At 45.3% G+C, this 10146-nt stretch overlaps 1 non-coding gene across 1 annotated transcript; it reads right to left on the reverse strand.

The window, feature by feature from the left end:
• Positions 1–8393: 8393 nt before the first annotated feature.
• On the reverse strand, positions 8394–8468 carry Trnas-cga. The gene has a single exon. It is a non-coding gene; the product is annotated as a tRNA-Ser (tRNA).
• Positions 8469–10146: the final 1678 nt, after the last annotated feature.

Genomic DNA, 10146 nt, shown 5'->3' on the forward strand with positions numbered 1-10146 from the left:
TAAAAAAGGTGGGGTTCAGCATTAATTAAAATACCATACTTGTTAAAGTCAAATATCAAAATATTTATGATGGGTCAAAATTGGGCCCTTACCGTTGTTTTAGAAAAGTCAGAAACTCTGCCATTCTGATGTTAATGTGTCGACAGACCATGTAAACCCTATTCTTTCCTTAAGTGCTGTGAGGAGCTTGTAACACCGGAAATGCATATCCTCCTATTTCCATGTATTTTACTATAATTTTTTTTCCTTATTTTGTTACCTGAAGATATGACATTTCGGTGTCTTTATATATTGTAATTTTTTCATAATTTGTATATATATATATATATATATATATATATATATATATATATATATATATATATCGTTAGGTCATGTGAAGAACCAAAGTGTTTAGGATCTTGGGTATTGTTAAGTCTGCCGCGTGGAGCGCGGGCAGAGGAGAGTCTGGCTGGAGTAGGGCGGTGGATCAGGTGTGTTGAGTGACGCTCCCCCGAGTTGCCGCGCTTTCGGGGTTTGGCAACATGTAATTGTGCTCGACTTGCTAGGATAGTTTCTGCCATGGTTTCGAAGGACCGGAAACATCAGCTGGCACACATCAAGAGCCCGTTTCACCTGGTGCAAGCTTTGGCACATTTTTGAACTCTCTTCTTCATTGAATAAGCAGAGATACCTTACAGAGTTCCGTATCACGTCCCTATCGAAATTACCCGAGTGAAACTTATCACGTCCCTATCAAAATTATCCGAGTGAAACTTGTTAACTTCAGATCTGGGACGTGTTTTACCAGGAGAACTAAGACAAGATTCGCAAACACAACCACCCTATTTTGCGAATTTTTGTAATGGTTCTTACTGATATGCCAGCACAGCTGACAGCTCGCAGACTATTTTGTTTCACCATGTATTTAAAATTTCCTGACCTATCTTCCTGATCACATTGTATTATGATAGTCCTTACTATTTTCCTACGTTCATTCAGGAGCGCCTGTACGATACTTTGTAGGGGTCTGGCCAAGATCTGGGTGTATGGAGTATTTTTAATATTCTGGAAGACGAGTAGTGACTTCTGAATAGACATACAAAATTCCAGGTCCGGTCCTGTTAAAAACCTACGTAATACCGGCTTTTAAATTATTTTCTTGAAAGAATAACAGCTGACTGCAATATTTTTTTCCTTTCCCTGAGAGCTAGTAGTGGTGGGAGGCGGGCGTGGCCGCCCCTTGCCCCTGGATATGGGTGCCCATGCTATGGTTCACCGTCTGTATCTTGTACGGGTACCAGTGCAATATGAACAGTAAAACTTTCGATATGTTGACCATGGCATGGACAATTGTCGTAGCTCTGCACTAGCAGTAGCACCACCTGGGACATGTGCTCCATGTCAGTGAAGTGAATCAATAACTTCCGTCGGGATAGTCCGCCTTCCTCTTCCAGGTGCCTCGCAACACTCACCTGTGTTTTCGAATGTCATTATCATCTTCTTTAATCCATTTAATGACATCTGGCGACTATCAGTCGGCGATACTCTCTCAGTGCAGCACTGTATCTGCTGCCATTCAAATGAAACAGTTTCGCCAATAGCACAGTGTCTCTCTTCTGGATAACCATAATGTTCACTTACTTTATGGCTTGTCAAAAGACAAAGTGGCTGTCGTACCGTCATACGAATAGCGTAGAGCGCCAGATTTGCATCTGGTGGCCAAAACTGAGATTAATTTATTTCGATCGCAAATCTGGTCCACATTAACATATTAGCAAATCTACCATATTTTGATGCCTGCAACAATTACAGCCGTCGCTGGACCTCCGTGAATAGCTGCACTTTAATTATGGCCCCCGGTAGTTAAACCCTTTGTGGCAGCGCGAAAGTTGTGGTAAGTGTGTTCCTGAGCAATGGACCCTTTTATGGATCAAAGTAAGTGACTTAAAGTCCATGTAAAGATTGTTATTATTTCTGGTACTGATTTCACCAACAGCGCTGTCGGTTTGAAAAGGAGATACATAATGAACAACGAATTTCATTAAGGAATAAATTTACTGGGAAGCATTGCTTAGCATCAGCAGTTCCTTGACCAGGCCCATGCAGAACATTTCTGAGTGGGAACCAAAGATTTATGGCTCGTCCCATTAGTAGCCCATTGCTTACGAATCGAATACGGTACTTTTCGACGGGGCGCGAGGTGCCGTGGGGAGTTTTACGACACACGGCTTCACAATGACCGAATCGTATTTGAATCTGGTCCCTCTCGAACACAAATCCACTTGTTTAACTGCAGTGCCACATCGTTCGCTCTCTAATGTGGTAATTCCACTGCAGGCAAATAGCACTTTAACCCCTGATTCGCGCATAGCCGAATTATTTATACCAGAAGTGGCCCTCAGGCAGAGGTGGAAATATCGTTCGCAAGGCCTCGCACTGCGGCAGTTAGGTAACGTAAATTTTTAAAAGCCGCGGCCGGCTCTGCTCCTTATTCGGGCGGAGCGAGGTGGGTTACAAGTGTTTTGCATGTGGCCGCTCGCGGATTTCTCTCGCGCGTTCCTCGGGCCGGCGCCAATTTAGTGACGTTATCCGAAATTTAAAAGGTGCTTCGGATCCGCACGCGCGAAACCGGTGTGCGCGGCCGGGGAAGGGAGTGGGAGGGGTGTGGCGGCGCGGGCAGCCTCTCACCGGCCAGGAAAGAAACCAAAAATCGCCCAGGCGGCGTCGGACACGGCTGCGGTCGTCACTTTCTCCACCTCGGCGCGCGCCCGCGACGAGCCGTTCGTTAGGCGGCCCGCTTCCGTGAGCCAGCCAGATGGATGGATGTGCCAGCGAGTGCCGCGCCGCGCGGCGCCGCGCCGATCGCGAAAAATGCGTGCTGCGGAGCGCCGGTGGGCGGCCGGCAGAGACCTCATTACTGCCGCCCACGGAGCGGCCAGCCTCCAGCCACCGGGGGCCGGTGTTGTGTCAGCCGGCCCGCAGGTCGCTTACTGCCGATGCGAGGAGCGGCACGCCAGTAAATTGTCACTGTCGGCCTCAAGTAGAGTCCGCCTGTGCCGGAACTTTAGATCGGCGCTCTGCGCGAGGTGAGAGGGCCGAGCTGCAGCGTGTCGTTGTACAATTAACTAGGCATCCGCCTGAACAACACGACGTCAGTTATATAACTACGAAGAAAATTGTGTTTATCGTCGAAAGCTCGAATCTATACAGGGTGTTACAAAAAGGTACGGCCAAACTTTCAGGAAACATTCCTCACACACAAAGAAAGAAAATATATTATGTGGACATGTGTCCGGAAACGCTTACTTTCCATGTTACAGCTCATTTTATTACTTCTCTTCAAATCACATTAATCATGGAACGGAAACACACAGCAACAGAACCTACCAGCGTGACATCAAACACTTTGTTACAGGAAATGTTCAAAATGTCCTCCGTTAGCGAGGATACATGCATCCACCCTCCGTCGCATGGAATCCCTGATGCGCTGATGCTGCCCTGGAGAATGGCGTATTGTATCACAGCCGTCCACAATACGAGCACGAAGAGTCTCTACATTTGGTACCGGGGTTGCGTAGACAAGAGTTTTCAAATGCCCCCATAAATGAAAGTGAAGAGGGTTGAGGTCAGGAGAGCGTGGAGGCCATGGAACTGGTCCGTCTCTACCAATCCATCGGCCACCGAATCTGTTGCTGAGAAGCGTACGAACACTTCGACTGAAATGTGAAGGATCTCCATTGTGCATGAACCACATGGCTCTGAGCACTATGGGACTTGACATCTATGGTCATCAGTCCCCTAGAACTTAGAACGACTTAAACCTAACTAACCTAAGGACACCACACAACACCCAGTCATCACGAGGCAGAGAAAATCCCTGACCCCGCCGGGAATCGAACCCGGGAACCCGGGCGCGGGAAGCGAGAACGTTACCGCACGACCACGAGCTGCATGAACCACGTGTGTCGTACTTGTAAGGGCACATGTTCTAGCAGCACAGGTAGAGTTTCCCGTACGAAATCATGATAACGTGCTCCATTGAGCGTAGGTGGAAGAACATGGGGCCCAATCAAGACATCAGCAACAATGCCTGCCCATACGTTCACAGAAAATCTGTGTTGATGACGTGATTGCACAATTGCGTGCGGATTCTCGTCAGCCCACACATGTTGATCCTGAAAATTTACAATTTGATCACGTTGGAATGAAGCCTCATCCGTAAAGAGAACATTTGCACTGAAATGAGGATTGACACATTGTTGGACGGACCATTCGCAGAAGTGTACCCGTGGAGGCCAATCAGCTGCTGATAGTGCCTGCACACGCTGTACATGGTACGGAAACAACTGGTTCTCCCGTAGCACTCTCCATACAGTGACGTGCTCAACGTTACCTTGTACAGCAGCAACTTCTCTGACGCTGACATTAGGGTTATCGTCAACTGCACGAAGAATTGCCCCGTCCATTGCAGGTGTCCTCGTCGTTCTAGGCCTTCCCCAGTCGCGAGTCATAGGCTGGAATATTCCGTGCTTCCTACGACGCCGATCAATTGCTTCGAACGTCTTCCTGTCGGGAGACCTTCGTTGTGGAAATCTGTCTCGATACAAACGTACCGCGCCACAGCTATTGCCCCGTGCTAATCCATACATCAAATGGGCATTTGCCAACCCCGCATTTGTAAATATTGCACTGACTGCAAAACCACGTTCGTGATTAACACTAACCTGTTGATGCTACGTACTGATGTGCTCGATGCTAGTACTGTAGAGCAATGAGTCGCATGTCAACACAAGCACCGAAGTCAACATTATCTTCCTTCAATTGGGCCAACTGGCGGTGAGTCGAGGAAGTACAGTACATAGTGACGAAACTAAAATGAGCTCTAACATGGAAATTAAGCGTTTCCGGACACATGTCCACATAACATCTTTTCTTTATTTGTGTGTGAGGAATGTTTCCTGAAAGTTTGGCCGTACCTTTTTGTAACACCCTGTATATAGAGAATCAATATGACTCCATCGACAGACAGACTCTTGTTAGGATCCTGAAGAACAGAGAACTTGATGCAACTACACAAGAAGTCATAAAATAAATTCTGACAGACGCAAAAGCAAGGGTGAGATTCAGAGGAGCACTGTCAAAACAATTTGAGATCAAGATGCGTTAAACAAGGGAGATGGATTGTCATCATAGTTGTTTAATATAGCACTGGATGAAGTGATGTGGCAGTGGAGAGCAATAAACGAGGAAATGCGAATACCAAAGACCTATGTGGGGGACAAAAAGGACAACAGTGGACTGCCTAGCCTTTGCAGACGACATAGCAATAGTAAGTGAGACGGAAGAAGACGCAAAGACACAACTCGACAACTTGAGAAAGGTAGCCAGAAAGATGGGACTGAGGATCGCCTATAACAAGACAAAGACACTAAATACCACTGCAGACTGGGCAACACCGGAAGGCACTGTGCAAATGGTGGACAAATTTAAATACCTGGGAGAATTTATAACAGGAAGGAACAGGAGAAAGGAGGGAATAAGAGAGAGGATAAAGAAGATGAGGTCAGCCTTCTGCATGACGAGAGAGATATACAACAAAAAGAATATATCCACAGAGGCAAAGATAAGCCACTACAAGGCAACGGTGAGGAATGCAGTATTATATGCTGCTGAGACGATGACACTAGGAAGAAATGGGACAGAAAAACTAGAGAAAGCAGGGAGAAAAATTGTGAGAAAAATACTAGGTCCCAAAAGAGGTGGAGAGAGATGGATGCAAAGACCTAGGGAAGAATTGTACCGGTACATGAGAACAATATCTGGAGAAATCAGGCTAAAACGGGCAACGTTTGCTGGACTTGTAGCTAGGATGAGTATGGACAGAATGACGAAGAGAGTGCGGGAAACAACAGGGAGGTCAAGAGGAAAGGCAAGAACCAAGTGGGTTGTTGAACTTCGGAAGGACTAGATGGAATTGGGGATCAAGGTCGAAGGAAAGGAAAATTTGAGGAACAAATATACACCGACCAATATGCCGGAGATCAGCGACGGAGAAGAATACAGGAAAAGATTAGAGTGTCACCAGTGGAGCCGACAGGAGAAACGGACACTGAAGATCTCGGAAGAAGAGCGGGAGAGAAGAAGAGAAAGAATGAATAGGTTCTGGGAGAAGCAGAGGCGAATGCAGTCCAGAAAGGGGCTACCCGTGGTCCTACAGAGGCCGTAACGCGAGAAGACGAAGAAGAATCAACAGAAGTGCACCGAGAACATTGTAAATGGGGTACTCACAAAGTTTTAATAATTATCTAGGTTAAAGTAACGAATGAAAATTTGTGCCAAGGACCGGATTCGAACTCTGGTCTCCTGTTCACTAGACAGACGCGCTATCAATGTGGCATCCTGGCACAGCTGCACAGGCTAACTATAGCACGCTATCGTCCTCAATCCAAATTCCCATTCACTCCTCAGCCCACTTTGGTATTCTGGGACTGAGGAGGGAGGAGTGCTAAGATGGTCCGTGTAGCTGTGCAAAGCCACTGTGCGAAGAATATTGCATCTGCCTAATAAGAAGGAGGACCCAGGTTCGAACCCTGGCCTTGCTAGAAATTTTCGTTCATCACTTCAATCTGAATACAAAGTGATCAGCCAGAACATTACGGGCACCTCCCTAACAGCCGGTGTCCACCTAGACACGGGTAACAGCGGCAACTGGTCGAGGCATGGAAGCCATGAGACCTCTGTAAGACGCTGGAGGCTGCAAAGATGCGCAGTTGTCTCCGGTATGTAAGAAGGGTAAAAGAACGATTCCACGTACCTACAGACCAATATGCTTCAAACATCAGTCTGCTGCAGAATTCTTGGACTTGTTCTCAGTCGAATGTAGTAACTTTCCTTGAGACAGAAAAGCTTCTATTTACTATGAAAAAGAGTCTACAATTTATTTACTACGGTGACAGGTTTCTACCACTACTGTGGTCATCTTCAGACCTACAGGTCGTATACAAAGCTTCAATTAGAGGGCTACAGTCATTAAAGAAAATACATAAAGTTATAAAGCTATCAAACGAAGAATTAGCAATGAGTAAGAACCTCCTTCTGGTGGTCACACACCAGACGTGCACTGGTTTCACCAGTAGTGATTTACCACCAGAAGGAGGTTCTTACTCATTGATAATTCATAGTTTTACAGCTTTATAACTTGATGTATTTTCTTTAATGTATGTAGCCCTCAAATTAAAGCTATGTATACGACTTGTGGTGACCACTGAAGGTGACCACAGTAGTGGTCGAAACCGGTCACCGTAATAAATAAATTGTGATCAAGACTCTTTTTGATAGTAAATATTTGTAACACATTGATCACTGTTCACTCAAAGAATGTATTTAAAAATATTTAAAAGGAAAAGCTTCTGTCCACAAGTCATCAGGCATTTAGAAAGCATCGTTCGTGCGAAACTCAGCTTGCGCTTTTTTCACGTGATATGCTACAAGCCATGGATGGATGGCAACAGGCAGGTTCCATGTTGCTGGAATACCGGAAAGCGTTCGACACGGTACTCCACTTCAGTTTGTTGTTTAATGTTCGAGCATACGGATTAGGTTTCCAGGTGGCTCGAGGACATCTTAAGTAAAGGAACCCCTTTACGTTGTCCTTGACATCGAGTGTTCATAGAGAGAAGGGTGTCGTCTGGAGTACCACAGGGAAGTGTCACACGAATGCTGTATTTCTCTTTATGCATAAATGATTTGGTCGACAGGGTGGGCAGTAATCTAGGGCTACTTGCTGACGATGCTGCTGAATGTGCTAAGGTGTCGTCATTGAGTGACTGTAGAAAGATACAAGATGACTTAGGCAAAATCCCTATTTGGTGTGAAAAATCGCAGCTTGCTGTAAATGTAGAAAAATGTAAGTTAATGCGGATGAGTACAAAAAGCAGCCCTGTAACGGTAGTCTACAGAATTAGTTATGTGCTACTGACACAGTAACGTCGATTAAGTAAGTGTCTAAGCAAAGCGATACGAATTCGAATGACAGCCTCAGGGTAGTAGTCGGGAAAGCGAGTTCTCGACATGTACACCTACGACTAGACCTACATGATTAGTCTGCAATGCACTCGTATGTGACAGGCAGTGTGCGCACTCTTGCGCCTTCAAGCTATTTCTCTATCGTTCCACTCTTGAACTGCGCGAGGGAGTAACGAGCACTTAAACGTTTCTGCGCGAGCTCTGATTTCTCTTTTTTTTATGATGGTCATTTCTTCCTAAATAGGTGCTCACCAACAAAATACTTTCACAATCGAAGAAGAAAGGCAACCAGTCATAAGTGCAAACAGTGATACAATCCAGAATGAGCTTTTCACCCTGCAGCGGAGTGTGCGCTGATATGAAACTTCCTGGCAGATTAAAACTGTCTGCCAGACCGAGACTCGAACTCGGGACCTTTGCCTTTCGCGGGCAAGTGCTCTACCAACTGAGCTACCCAAGCACGACTCACACCCCCTCCTCACAGCTTTACTTCTGTCAGTATCTCGTCTCCTACCGTCCAAACTTTATAGAAGCTCTCCTGCGAACCTTGCAGAACTAACACTGGTACAGCACTTGCCCACGAAAGGCAAAGGTCCCGGGTTCGAGTCTAAGTCCGGCACACAGTTTTAATCTGCCAGGAAGTTTCAGTAATGCAATCATTTGTGGACACAGCACAGACGACTTTGCATTAATTTTCATGGTAAAACGTTACCTGATTTGTTAAATGAGTAGTTCAGCCGGCCTGAGTGGCCGAGCGGTTCTAGGCCCTACAGTCTGGCACCGCGCGATCGCTACGGTCGCAGGTTCGAATCCTGCCTCGGGCATGGATGTGTGTGATGTCCTTTGGTTAGTTAGGTTTAAGTAGTTCTAAGTTCTAGGGGACTAATGACCACAGCAGTTAAGTCCCATAGTGCTCAGAGCCATTTGAACCATTTTTTTGAGTAGTTCAAAAGCTACCCATTATAGATACCGCCTAGATTTTGGTAACTGACTTTACTGTCGCACAAACTTTCGTCACAAAACGTGGAATTTTTCGTAGTTGATTGTTTCCTTTCGAACAAATAATGCCCATCATTCTCTGTCTCTCACTGAATGCCAAGACGGCCTTCAGTTTTATAGTAAAGTGTGCAACAGAAATTCCATCAGACTTCAGCACATCCGATCAAAGGACAAAACTTCAACATGTGCCGTCTCACACGTTTTCATTACAGAAAAGTTGAGGCTAATGAGGTCAGAAATATTGTTTGGTGTGCCTGAGTGCACAGTAGGAAGAAATTCAGCGGATTCATTTGATACCAAGTTCCATAAAATGGAGAGAACTCCTTAACTTTAGTAAACATTTAACACATGCCAAATCCAATCGCTATGGTTCCTTAAGACATAACTGTTTTCCACAAAATTACTCATCAGTATTTAACGAGAACTAGGTTAAGTAAAGAATGCAACATGGACACTGAAATGTTACAAAAATTCAGACACCCAAAGAGTTTCACCATCTCCAGTGCAATTCGAGATCTGAAAACTGGTTTGCGACCCACAGTGGAAATACATCGGCAAACTTAATTCGGATCACGGCGCATCAAGTGATTGATGACCAGATAAGGAACAAACAATGACTGACTGCATCTAGTTAAACGACAGGAAAACTTTCACCCTCGAGATTCCCTTAAAATGCTCCCTACAAAAGAATTAACAATAAACAGAAACTCCGTAACACCAAAATACTCACAAGCTCCCATCCAAAATCATATTCCAACGCACTTCGTACTCACCAGACCCCGGAACACCGACTGCTAACGCTGAACAAAATTCAACCTACCTCAGCTTTGTGCAAAGAAACATGGAAAAAAAAACTTTGACGGTGGCGAGCTGGCCAGGGGTCTGCAATCAGGAGACACAATGCTTTGTTCCTCTGTTCAGAATTTTCCACCGACTCAACGTGTAAAATTAGAACAGTCATTTTGCCCGTGGTTCTGACGAAACCAGTCGCAAGGCCATTCTTCTCAGTCAACCCTTAAAATAAACGATTTTTACTTTTTTTGTAAAAAGTAATGAAGAAATCAACGTAAATCTTTTTTGCACATTATTTGTTGATTGTTGGACGACTTTTTTCTGTTATAGTTTGAAGAAATTCAGTCA

The sequence above is a fragment of the Schistocerca americana genome, chromosome 2 (genome assembly GCF_021461395.2).
Source record: "Schistocerca americana isolate TAMUIC-IGC-003095 chromosome 2, iqSchAmer2.1, whole genome shotgun sequence".
Classification (NCBI taxonomy): Eukaryota; Metazoa; Arthropoda; class Insecta; order Orthoptera; family Acrididae; genus Schistocerca; species Schistocerca americana.